Source organism: Protopterus annectens, chromosome 3.part1 (genome assembly GCF_019279795.1).
Source record: "Protopterus annectens isolate FY-2018-M chromosome 3.part1, PAN1.0, whole genome shotgun sequence".
NCBI lineage: Eukaryota > Metazoa > Chordata > Ceratodontiformes > Protopteridae > Protopterus > Protopterus annectens.
Genome location: NC_056732.1, coordinates 587,956,054 through 587,970,551, shown reverse-complemented (window position 1 = coordinate 587,970,551; position 14,498 = coordinate 587,956,054).

Genomic DNA, 14,498 nt, shown 5'->3' with positions numbered 1-14,498 from the left:
CTAGTATGCATCCGGGATACGTATATCATAATGTGGTGAAAGGACAAGCAATTCGTACATCCAGATATAATCCTACTGAATCAGGTTATATTGACGAAATTAATGAATTAACTAATAGGTTTATGTCTAGAGGTTATTCAGCCCATGAGATTAGGAGAGGTCTTATAGATATGTCAACATTGAGAGATCATAGTGCTGCCCCCTATTTTAATAATGGGTTAGTGTATAGACTACCCACAAATGAAGAACATCTAGTAAATGATGACGAGATAAGCAAAGGTGAAGGAGCAGCTTGCTCGATTTTTTATACTAGTGATGTAGCGAAAATCAAGGATATAATTAGGAAACATTGGGGTGTTTTAACCGTTGACCATGAACTCATGAAAGTGGTGGGAGAAGCACCAAGATTTGTCTATAAAAATAAGAAAAATTTGAAACGATTGTTATGTTATCCTAAGGAAGAGAAAGCTAGAAATGATATAGAGTCATTTGGCACAGAAAAATGTAATAAATGCAACTTTTGTGATTACATTAATACGGACAATATATTTATTCACCCCACCACATTAAGAAAATATATTTTCAGAGTGTATGGAAACTGTCTTACTTCCAATGTAGTTTACTTGGCTTCCTGTTCAGAGTGCCAAGCATACTACATTGGTAAAACTAATAGGGTGCTTAGGGATAGGATACGGGAGCATGCCTATAATATTAGAATAGGCTTAAAATCGAATGCTCTAGCCAGACATGTCATGGAGAGAGGACCTACACACATTTTTAAGTTTTTAATAATAGAAATAATTTCATCAGGACCTAGAGGTGGTGACATTAGGAATTATACGGATACCAGAGAGGCGAACTGGATTATAAAACTGAGATCGGATGTCCCACCTGGCCTTAATGGCATGGTCCCTATTAAACCCTTTCTGAAGACTAGGAAATTACATAGGTGAGGGTATACCAGACAATATTGATTCTGATCGTAATATACTTTTACTAATTTCTAATGATATAGGAGTTTTTAAATGTTAGTGACTATCTATGTGTATTATTCACATTTGTGTTTTTTGTATTTGTTGTTTTTAAACATGATATTTTTGTAGATGTAATATGCTTTTAAGATTTCATGAATTCCCGCCAATAGCGCTATATAAGCACTGATGTTTAGTTTTAAGTGTATAGGTCTGAAGAAGCCATTTTTGGTGAAAGCGCTAACCTGTTCTAATAAACCTTTTATATCATTTTTATACCACTTGGATTTTGTTCCTTGGGAGTGATTTGAAATTTGCAACAGTTGGTTATATGCTGGACTTGTTTTCGTTGGTCTTTGGTTTGCTGCTCTTGCCCTTATTACAAGTTCACAGAACAGTCTGTTTGTACATAATTACAAGGTCCATATTTTCAGTGTGCTTGTACATACTTTGTGGGCATGACTGATGGATTTTGAAAACCCAGTGTACTTGTGTTTGACAATAATTTTGCAGAGAACTGGAGAATGTTTGAGCAAGAGTATGACATTTTCATACAGGCTGCATTTTCTAATAAATATGACTGTACAAAGGCATTTATTCTACTTAACGTAGCTGGGTCAGAAGCTATTGAAAGGGAGTGTTCATCTGTGTATACACCTGCTGTCTTTGTAGAACAGAGGGAAAACCTTCATATTGTTGTACCAGCTGAGTCAAGGGAGGACCCTTAGTGCTTAAAATGTAAATTTAGAGAAATGTGTAACCCCCAGACAAACATTACAATGGAAAGGTATTTATTTTACACAATAGATCAAAAAACTTTTGCACCATATATAATAGACTTGAGGAATAAGGCAAAAATGTGCAGATTTTGGTGATTTAAGGGATGACTTGATAAAAGACAGACATCTGTGGTGTTAAAGATTATACTGTGAGAAAGATTTTCCTTCGTGACAGTGATTTAACTTTGAATAAGGCCATTGAGATTTGTCAGATATACAAGCTCACAGAAAAGCACACAAATATGCTTAACAGTGAGAGATACATGCTTCCAGTAACTTCTAGAGCTCATGTCTATAGTACGCAGCATGTGGTTAAAAGAAACAGGCCCAAGCACATGGCAGCAACTGTAGCCCCTGCAGATATCACAGGTAAACCCCAGAGCTTCCCAGCAAATTCCAGAGTTCACACAGTCTCTGTGAAGCATAAGATTGAGTCAAGAAACTCAAAGCAAGGGCCCCCACCCAGTATCATTGCCAACTGTTGTAATTGTGGCAGAAATCATGAATCTAAAAGGGAAAAATGTTTAGCTTTTGGTCAACAATGCCACAAATGCAATAAAATGGAATAATTTCAAAAGGTTTTGTAAATCAAAAGGCCCACATTCTTTTATTAAAAGGGAACATTTTAAGAAACAAGTTGATCAATTAGAAAGCTGCAACTCTACTCTTTATGTCGATGGCGTGTCAGTGCTTCATGAAACAGTCAATGCAGTTGATTTAAAGACAAAGAATGAAGTATTCTGTTCTGTTTGTATAAATTGAAGACCCATAGAGCTCAAGGCTGACAGAGGTTTCAAGTGCAATGTTATGTCACCAGCAACATTTGTTAGAGTGTGTCATGGTGAATGGCTTGATTTGGCAAAGTGTGTTAAGCTTATTGCTTATGGAGGTGAATAAATTCAAACTGAAGACTCAATAGTGCTTTCATGTTACTCTGTTGGGAGATGTTATGATTTGTTATTATATGTGGTCAAGAGGCCCGTCCAGTCATTATTAGGGCTCAGAGACAGTTTGAAAATGGGACTGCTTTCATTTATTAAGGAAGTCCATCATGTTAGCTTAAAAGACCACTGCTCTAATTTTGCCCAGTATACTTTTTCTACCTATACTGTTTTTTTCGAAGACAAACTAGGGAAGATTCCAACTGTATACTCCATGAAGTAAGACCCCAGAAGTCAGTCCAGTTATCAAGCCAGCTCAAAAAGTCCCAATAGTCATGCAGGACAGAGTCAAAGCCAAGCTAGATAAAATGCTGTGACAAGGTGTAATTTGTCCAGTTGGTTCATCTACTCCAACTGAATGGGTATCTTCCATGGTGGTGGCGCATAAGAAAATCTCAGATGACATCAGAATATCTATTGATCCACAAGATTTGAACAAAGAGCTACAAATACCTCATCATCCAATGTGCACAGTTGAAGAAGTCACAGCTCTCATGCCAAATGACATTGTTTTTTCTGTCCCAGATGCAAAGAGTTCATTTTGGCAAATTTAGCTTAACAAGAAATCATCATTGCTCACTACTTTCAGTACTCCATTTGGCAGGTACAGATTTTTGAGAAAGCCATTTGGGATACATTCTGCAAGTGAAGTCTTTCAATGTGCAATGGAGCAACTTTTTCTGGGATTCCTTGGCTTTTCTAGTCAGCGACATACTAGTAGGAGGTAATGGTAAAGCTGAGCATGACAGAAACCTCAGAAACATTCCGGAAAGGGCACATCAAGTGAATATTAAGCTCAATCCACAGAAATGCAAACTCAGGCTACAAGAGGTTACTTACGTTATTCATTTATTTACTAGTTCAGGCTTACAACCAGACCCTTCAAAGCAAACAGCCATTCTTGAGATTCCAGCACCAGACAATGTTCAAGCCCTGCAATATTTTCTTGACATGGTTAACTACTTAGGCAAGTTCATTCCAGACCTGAGTCAACATGAATCTCAGAAATGTTCCCTGTGATAAACATCTTAGTTCATCTGCTCAGAGACTTCTTTTGAGACAAACACCAATCAGTAGTCAATTGTTGGTTCCATGTGTCAAGAAGAACAGGTCAGTGAAAGCCAGTCTGTTGAGGAAAGTCATACTACTATAAAACCAGTAAACTGCACAGTCTATTGCAAGGAGACATGGTAAGGATGCAAACATCGAAAGGCTATGATCAGATTGGAGTTGTGAAGAATATTTGCTCAGAGCCGAGATCGTACATTGTGGAATCACATGTAGCAGAGTTTAGGCAGAATCAGAAACATTTGATGCCATTGTCCAAGCCTATACCACAGCATATAGCCTGTGAGAAAGACTCTTTATCTTAGACTGAGTTGTCTAGTGTTCCTATTCCAGAGAATATTCCCATTCCTGTGACTAATCCAGAAGCTCCTGATACAATTTGTTTTACCAAAGACTGTCCCTGTTGTTAAATTCAGTTCAGATTGTTATGTCACCAGATCCTGTCATATCTCCAGACCACATAAGAGATATACGGCAACTAGGACATGAACATTGTGTTTTTATAATGTCCATAGTAATGCATGTACAATGTTGTTTTTCACTAAGGACATTCTTTTTAAGATGGGGGATGTAGATCAATGTCTGTGTATGTACCTTTAAGAAGCTATCCAAAGGGATGAGCGACAGTATACAAGGCATACTCCAATCCAATACTGATGGATTTATTGCTCATTAGCAAGTCAAATCACATCAAAAACTTGCAGTCTAAGGCTCTAAACCTCTTCTGCAATATCAACAGAACAGTTTGAGGGGTATTTCGCAGAGAATATACCACTGCTCTGGAACAGACTTTGTATCAATATAAAACAAAGTTTATCCTTGTCCATATTCAAGTACAACTTGGATCTATGGATGGGAAACAGAAAACTTGCCCCAAGATTATCCACTGTAAAACTAATGGACTATGGCAACTCCTAAATGCTTTATCTTATGCATGGGTCCCCTCAAATTATCTATGGTATGATCCCACTTTTTCTTATTAGGAGTAATATATAATTATCGACCTTGGGATGGGCAAGGCCAATTTGTACAAATGAGATAGGTTAATTTGAGCACAAAAAGAGAAACTAAATAGGTTTAAAATTGCCTGCAAGGGTAGCTAGCCAAGTACTTACCCATGAACCTATAAACCTATTCATTGTTTATGCAGTGATATCATAACAATTTCTGTTTTGAGTATAATGGAAAGCAGCATTTTGAAACAAGTAAAAGGGGATGCCAGATCCTCTCACTTTCCCAAGGAATCTGAAATGTGCTTAGTTACCCAGTAATTTTTTTATGCTGGTGTCATAAGCGTGGACTTCTGCACCAATGATCATATTGCATGCTGAAACTAATTTTGAGTTAAGAGGAATACATGTCCTTTAATTCAAAACAATCATCATTCAGCTTTCTGACCCTTAGAAAGTAAGAGAAGAAGTCATGAGCTGCTTCTTTCTTAAGAATATGGCAACTGTAGCGAAACAAATGTCATCCATGTTAGTGTTCCTACTAATATACAGTGTCATGGTACTCCATAACATTTTAGCAAAGTCAAGTCCCTACTGTGTCTACAGCTATTGCTTTTGAACATGTCTTCTCCCAAACTGACCTTCATACTCAACACCACAACTTCTCACCTTTTTTGCAAAAACATTAGAATTAAAATCTCTAGTTTAAACACAGAGCTTGAAGAGACAGAAGGATATTGATCCGTTTCTTTTATTGTTTCCTAGTAATCCATCTGCCTGGATGGTACAATTTTCTGTCTTTTTAACTAGCACTGCTATTCCTGATAAAGCATTATGTTGCTTTTACACATTTCATTACTATGTTATGGTTTATTTAGCTAAAAATCTTTACTTTTGTATAAGAATTTGTTTCAGCCTTCATGACACATTTGGCTGTATAACCCATAGTGGATACCAGAAAGTTAAAGAATGCCAGTAAAGCCATGAAAGGCATCTGAGCATGTTAATGAAGACATTAATCAAAATACGATGGTGAAAACACTGACACTATTGTGGAGAGTGTTTAATAAGTGTTTAATAAGATGGTGAGTCACAGTGCTGTTTTACACTAATACAAACATACTATGGTGTCGCAAAGTGCTTTGTGAGGAAAGAAAGCTAAAGTGAGAAACAAATCATGTCACTATGGTAGCCTCATAAGGCCATTTTGTTGTAGAACATATCAAATAACATATCAAAATATTAACCACTTAGAATGATAAAGTTGAATTAATACCACTTAAAATATTAAGATATAATGAAGCATGCTTCTCAATTTTAAGTGGAGCTGCTCATGTATAAATACTAGGCTATGTGCCCTTGTGGGCTGTTTTAAGGAATGGAAATTTTAAGGCTAGCCAGTTTCCCTTTCAAAGGTGAGAATCAAATATTGTACCATGTAACTAGGGGTAAAACATGTTAACCATTACAGCAACCCCCAATCCCAAAAGGTTCATAGATATGGTGTCTTGCTGTCCCTTTTAAGCTTGGCCAATTTCCCTTTTAAAGCTGAGAATCAAACTGTACCTTTTGTCTGTGGGGAAAACACCTTAACCATTATGCCAACCTCCCAACTTATCTTTAAATAGTCCATCAGTCATCAACGCACTGAAAAATGCATCACTGCAGCATGAAGTCCATAACTCTAGTCCAGTTTAACTCAGTCTGACTGTTAAAGCTACCACTGCACCGTGGAAACACGTGCAGACAGAAATACAGACATTTCAGAGGATAACTAACACTTGAAACAGCCAGTTTAGTCAAATTTCTGCCATTATTATAACCTCTGTATCTTTATTCCCCTTACATCTAAGCTACAGACTATTTCATTCTCTTTTCCTTTGCAATAGCCTTGTGCCATTGGTACATATTTTTGTATTTCTGCTATGCTATGGAAAACACAGTACATATTGAAACATTAATTTTATGATTTCTTCCCTTTCTCACAAAACAAAAACCTCCTAGCACTGATGTTGAATCCTGTTTGGTCTGTACTCAGATTTTACCCTCTTGTTTTGGAACATCTCTGAATCTGAAAGATACTTTTGTCCTAAAACTTTAGTTACTTCAGGTTATCTGAAAATGTCTTTGTGAGTTGCCAACTTCTTTCCTCTACATTATGCATTTTAACTTATTTATTATTTATCTGAGCAATCTCTGGTACAGATACCACATTTTCCATTGCCCTTCTTTCTTTAAGTTATAGTAGTCAAGGTCACATGTCAGGAACAGTCTTACAAGTGCAATAAATGGGTTTTATGTAGTAGTTTTATTTATTTACTTTTGCCTGACATGATGATCATGGTCACAGTCCCTTCTACAAGGATAATGTCAGCATTGCACTTTAGTCATTGTGACATCAAATGGCTCATATGCTGCTCGATAACTAATGTTGTCTTGTCCTCTGAACCTGCTTCACGGTTCCACAAAGCACAATATCCACTTCAAAGTCATTGTGGCCAGTTTATTGGATAAGAAAATAAAACATATACAACTTATTGAAATCATCAGTAGCAATACCAATATTTCAGACCACAATCATAAAGATAGCAATAAATAACAACTTTGAGGTCTTAGTAAGCTAAACAGAGCCCCAAACAAGAACTATGACAGACAGCCCACACCACTTGAGCTATCCGATACCTGTTAAGTGTAATACCCTGAGTTTTCCCTCAGCATAAGCATGACCAAGTGCAACATTTTGAAAGCTTGCTCTATTGGATGTGAGTCTTTTAGGCTAGCCTATAAAGGAAAAGGGGTAAAGAAAGAAGATGACAGTCTCATTGTGACTGCCCAATTTACATGGCTGGCAGAGGGCTGGGTGGGAAATCTTCAGCCATATTGCAAATTCTGATGGCATCTTCTCCCTTCCTGAGTATATCTACCAGTGTTCTCTCCCTACAAAAGCCTATTTCTTCTTTCACTCACATGAAGACCCTCATTCTGGGGTGTTTCTGATGGCCTCCAATTAACAAGTTAACAGGTCTCATAAACACCCTGAGACCACTGCCCTGTATGCAAAACTGAGAAAGCCAAGGAGCTTCATGAATCCTGTAACCCTCACTTTTTGAAGCTTAGCATTCTTCTATTTTCACCTTTAAGCAATCCCTTTTATCCTGTGTCAACTGGAATGAGGAAGATACAATATCTAGGTTGAAGCCCAAGAGTACTAGCAACTTAACTGGACCTTCAATCTTGTTATGGGCAAGCTGCATGCCAACTTCGTGACATAACTCAAGAAACCTATCTATGCTGAATCACCATCTCTGTCTGCCTTCCAGCTTACTCTGATCACCATCTCAACAATCAAGAAGTCATTGAAGCAGTGAAATGCCCTTTGATTGGGAGGTCTCTGCTGCCAACAGCAATGTAGAGGTGTACTGAAGTGTTCCAAAGTGGCACATGCCAAGGGTGCAGCCCATAGGCATAGCCATATCAGAAAAAAATTGTCACTCAGCCTTCATACTCAATGAAGGCCAACCTTGTTCACTAACAGTGAATAAGCAGAATATCAGCACTATATCCAACTTTACAAGACATAGATCCCTGAACTGCTTGGTGATCTGGATTTCATTATCTAGGGCGGCATGACACATCCAAACCTCATACTCATTAATGTTGTCATTTAATTAGGACACATGGGGAAATGACAGATGATGAACTAATCAGTATTTGTTTATTTATTTATTTGACATTTGTTAACCGGGATGGTCCAACTGGGCAAAACCCTTTTTCAGTAGAGGCCCGGGAGAAAATCTCCACAAAAAGAATAACAGTAAATATACAATGAGATACAGGAAAATGCAAATATTTGTAAATTTAACAATACAATATCAGCAGTAATAATAATATATCAATAGCAGTAATAATAGTAGAATGTAACTATAAGTAAGGAGTAAGAAGATGGATAGAGAGGATAACAGAGAAGGAAAAGAAAGGCAGTAGGAAGGAAGAAGAGTTAGAGTAGTGGAGGAGTTCAAGTTGGATGATTACAGGGACAAGACCAGGTACTATTAAGATGCCGTTTCAGTGTTTTCTTAAATTCATGAACATTGGAGATATTTCTCAAGGGCAGAGGCAGCTTGTTCAAGTGAGAGGCCAGAGAAAAGCTGAAGAGATACTGTCCAATAGATTTATTAGGTTTGTAAATTTGAAGTAGATGTTGATCAGAACTTCTGAGAGATTGGGGGGGTAAAGAGAGATAAGTGCTGAGAGACTAGGGCAGTTATGGGGTTTATTTAGAATGGAATGAATAACTTGAAGTTGAAAAAATAAGAGTTGATTAGGAAACTCTTACCAGTTAAGTGATTTCAGAGCCAGGCAATGATGGGATTTGAAAGACAGGTTGGCAGTGAATCTCGCTACTTTATTATAGGTAGATTCTAACTTGGAAAGAAGAGAAGACTGTAGATTACTTAGGATTTGTGAGCCATAAAATAGGTTAGGTAGAGGGAAGGCATTGGCGAGTGAGATTCTAGTGTCAAGGGTGAGAAACCTTTTATTTCTATACAATAAGCCAAGCTTTTCATGAGTTTTCTTAATACAGTGATGCACATGTAAGTCTTGAGCTGATCATCTATAGTCACACTAAGGAGCTTAGTATGAGTTTCAGGGAAAAGGAAATTATTATTTAGTGAGGAGATGGTAAAAGATGATTTCAGATGGTAGAGGGATTTTGGGAGGAAGAGGAGGAGTTTTGTTTTTTGGGGGGTTAAGAATGAGTTGATTGTTACATAGCCAGGATTCAGTAAGGTTAAGGGGTTTTTGTGTGATAGATAGTAGATCAGTAGGGTTCTCTGAAACAGAGATAATAGTGGAATCATCAGCAAACTGAATGAGGGAGGACAAGGGATAAGATTGGTGCAGATGGTTGGTAAAGATGTTAAAAAGAAGGGGACCTAGAACTGAGTCATGTGGAATGCCCATATTAATAGGGGAAAAGGGAGAGAGAGATTAGATAGCCATTTCACAGACTACATTCTGTCAGTAAGATAGCTGCTGAACCAAGAGATAGTAGAAGTGGATAAGTTGAGTTGAGCTAGCTTAGAGAGGAGAGTGGAGTGTGATACAGTGTCAAAGTCTTTAGAAAGGTCTAAAAAGAGGCAGGACACAAGTTTATTGTTATCTCTAGCTATAAAGATATAGTTGATAAAAGAGATGAGAGCAGTAGTTGTACTGTGGAAAGGGCGAAAACCATGTTGGGTTGGAGTAATCAGATTTTCTTGGATACTATATGTTAAAATTTGTTTGTGAACACAACGTTCAAGAATTTTAGAAAGAGGAGATAGGATTGCTATAGGTCGGTAATTAGAGAGTTCAATAGAAGTTCCTCCCTTGTGAATAGGTATTATGTGGGACTTTTTCCAAATAGTGGGGACAGTTGATTCTGTAATGGAGTGATTAATAAGAATAGAGACAGGATATGATAAGGAATTAGCTGCAATATTTAGGAAGTGAAGTGGTAGCTTATCAGCAGAAGCTGAACATGGTTTAAGTTTAAGAAGCAGGTTTTTAATATATTTAGTAGGAATTATTTGTAATAAGAAGGGGGAGTTGTGTGGTTGAGAGGTGATAGACGGTGAACGATTAGGTGGGAAGGAAGAATGTATAAGCTTACTAATGGTATCAATGAAGTGTGAGTTAAAGGACATGGGTTGGGAGTTTAAGGACTGCCAGGGTGGAGAATGTGGTTAACAGAGCTCCAGAATTTTTTAGGGTTTCTAGGTGAGGATGTCAGGTGAGTGAGATAGAAGCTCTTCTTATCAATAATAATGTGTTTCTTAGTCAGATTACAAAGTTCCCTATAAATTTTAATTACTTTCCCACCATCTTTTTGAGAATCAAGCCCAGTGGAGACATTCTGGATTCTTCAAGAGGGAGCCAGAAAAGGATTGATTACTCTACCCACACACACCTCTTTATCCAGCAAATCCTTCACAGTACATCACCTTACTCTCAATTGATCTCAGATTCTTACACATTCTGGCTTCTACAATTGTACAAGATTTAATGGGAAACCCGTTTGTAAATCCCTGCAACAATCTCTTTGTAGTCTGCTTATCAGGAGAAACTCATATCAAGGTAGACAAAAAACATCCGGTTTAATGTGTGAATAGATAATCTATTTCTGATGGAGGCAATGATTAAAATTTGTTTCCCAAATTCTCCAAAAGGAGCTCTTTCCTCTCTCTAAATTTTAGACTGAAGTGCTCACATATCACTATGGAGCTCTGGACCCTTCTCTTAACAAACATTTGGCTGTTGGGTGAACCGCTCCACACTATGAACTGTGGGCAAATCTGCATGACAGCCAAATGCTCTTAACTATTCTGAAAGCCCAGCAGACCTTGTGCTTGAATCCTGCCTCATTAACCTATCACTATAGTGGACAGAAATATCTGACTTTGGCCACCTAAACAGTCAAAGTAAGGAATGAGAACTAAAAAAGTGGAAATTACATAGTCATATAATTATTTGACTTTTAATTTTTTAATGTTATTACACTGTATGGAATTCTTGGTGGCACAGTGGCACAGTGGATAGATAGAGTTCTTTTCTCAAAGCAAGAGGTAATCCAGTTCAGTTCCAAGCTGGGGTGCCTTCTGTGCAGAGTCTGCATGTCCTCCACTGGTTTCTTCTCACATTCCTAAAGACCATGCAGTAGGTGCATTGTACGCTCTAAGAGGAGCATCAGTGTGAGTGCATGGTTTCAAGAGCAGCTGTGATAAGGCTAGCTAATCAGTGGAATGAACCTTTTCACCCCCCCCCCCAATGTCACGTGTTCCTTGGTAAGGTCAAATCGCAAAACTGTCTGCTTTGAATAAAAATCAATATGGTAACCCCAGTAAACCCTGTAAAAGTTAAGAACTATTCCAAAGCAAGCTACCTTTTATTAAGTGAATTTGTTAAAATTCAAGCCCCCTCCCAAACCAGACAATGTAACAACCTATATAAAATTGTTCACAGATACTCTGTATTTATTTATTCATTTATTCATTGACATTTGATTACCAGGAAAGTCCAGCTGAGTAGAAGTCCATTTTCAGTGAAGGCTCAGGGAGAAAAGCTCCAAATTATTACAAAACATTTTAAGAACAATAATTGTACAGTCTTCAAAAATAAAACAAAAACATTTGCAGTTTAAATAGTTATAACAAATTAGAAATAATATCCAAACATCGGTTAAGATTCATTGTAAGGTATATGACAATAATTTAATATTTAGAGAAATTTTAGACAGTTTGTAGAGAAATTAAAGGTAAGTTAGTCCAATGCAAACAGGAACTGCAATATGAAGTGAGGGCAAAACAGGCTTATGGTATATTGAGAGAGAAAGTCGGGGAAGAGAATTAGATAGCAGTAAGGAAATAAGTGAAGAAGGGTGAGTAAGGAGGTAAAAGGAATGAAAAGGTATTCATTCACATTTAAGGATATAGTTTATCCTTGTTTTCAGCAAGAACAGAGACAGATTGTAGCTAGGAAGTCTTTCAGAGTGGTTTTAAAATATGGGAGGAAGGGTATAGAACTGATGGTTACAGGTAAGGACTTCCAGGCCTTTTCAGCCTTGTATAAGTCCAGATAATGCTCAGCAGATTTGCTAGGTTTGTAGAAAAACAAGAGTTTTTGGTCAGTGGATTGCAATGACCACCTGGGAACATAGTTATGTAGAATGTTTTTTACTGCTGTACAGGCAGATGGATGCTAGATAATTTCATAGGTGGTAAAAAGTTCTGTATATGTTCATTGATGTGGCAGTTCTAACCAATTTAGACTTTTCAGTGCTATAGAGTGGTGGGTTCTGAAAGGGGTATGCCCGCAAATTTAGCAGCTTTGTTATAGCATTGTTCAAGTTTTAATTTTTGTGCTGCCTGGAGGTTAGCAAGGATGGAAGTGCTATAAAACAGTGTGGGGAGGAGATAAGTAGTGGCAAGAGTAGTTTTAGTTGCGTTGGTGAGAAAGTTTTGGGCTCTGTAAAGCATCCCTAGTTTTTGATGAGTTTTTCTTATGCAATTTTGTATATGCAGGTCAAATTTAAGATTATCATCCACTATCACCACTAATAATTTGCTATGAGAATTGACTAGTGGCTGTATTATCGAGAGAGTACATTAAACTTTGTTTTTTTCCATAATGCCATATCAATGGCTGAATAAAGCCTGCTGTACCTACCAAAATTAAGCCCAAAGCTAACTCTGAAAACAAACTTCCCTTGTGGAATCCTAAATTAAGCAGGTTATACAACAAAAGAAAAAGAGGGAAAAATTCCTGGCTAAAATCAGGAAGTGTAATTCCCAAAAAGATATGAACTCACTCATCAGACTAAACAGAGAACTAAGAGGGTTTAAGAAGACCAAGAAAGACAATTTTGAGGTCAAGATAGCCTCACAGGCAAAAGACAACCATAAGGCGTTCATCAGTTATGTCAGAGACCTCAAAGGCAGCACACAACAATGTGCACAAACTGGTGGTTAATGGTACCACATACACTGAGCCAAACGATATAGTGAATCTGCTGGATGACAGATTCATTTCCAACTTTACCCCACCCCCCATCCCCAGAAAATACCTTCAAACATAACCACACCAACTTTTAAATAGGAAGCAGGTCCTGGCTGTGCTTAGTAAGGCCAATAGTACAGTGGGACTTGATAATATGCCAGGATGCTGCCTGAATAACCTAAATATGATCCAACAAATGGTTTTGTCAAGGGAAGGTCATGCCTACTAAGCCTACTGGACTTCTTTGAGAAGGTCACCAAGGTAATGGATGAGAGTAAAATGGTGCATAATGCCTACCTCAACCTGACTAAGACAATTAACACACTATAACACTATCCCACTCAACATTATAAACTAACTTATGGAATTGGGAATAAATCCCTATATAGCATGCGACACACAGCTGGCTCACTGATAGGACCCAAGAAGATTGGTGAAACCCACTCCAAAAAGAGACTATTCACCAGTGGAGTCCCTCGGGGCTCTGTGCTGGGCCCCCTCATCTTTTGACTTCTCCGAAGTCAAGGCTAACATCAAGGATCTTTGACTAGGTCTGCAGATGATTACAAGTTAGGAGCAGTCACAGAATCCTCCTAAGACACTAATATCTTACAAGAGTGTCCAACACAGATAAATGACTTGTCCCAAAGCCATGGATTAAAACTCAATGCCAAAAAATACATAATAGTACCTTTTCAGAAGTCTGCTAGCCCAGGAAACTATGTCATCAACAAAACACCCCTAAGACTTGACTTTATAGTCAGGGATTTGGATACTTATGTAGATCGTGACCTAGCCTTTCACCAAAATGTGTCCAAGATAATAAGAAAATCATTCTATCTTGCTCAACTTATAAGTAAGGGCATGACATCTAGGTCCAGGGAGGTCATTGTGGCACTGTAGTTATCCCTCATCTGACCAATCATTAAGTATTATGCCCCCCTTTGGTATGTATCTGACGAGACACATGCAGCAACTACAATGACAGCAATAGTTCCTTATAAAAAGAATATAGGGCATAAACACAATGTCCTGTGCAGATCGCCTCAAAGCCTGGTCTTTATACTTTTGTTTCCTACAGAATACTGAGAGGCGACCTATGCCTGGCATACAAGGCATTCTTGGATCTAACTCTGATGACTTTTTTGCATATTACTAGATCTAAAGACCTGAATTTTGCTTGTGACATAAATAGGACATGTTGGAGGGACAGATACATAGGTTCATAGGTTCATAGGTAGGTACTAGGCT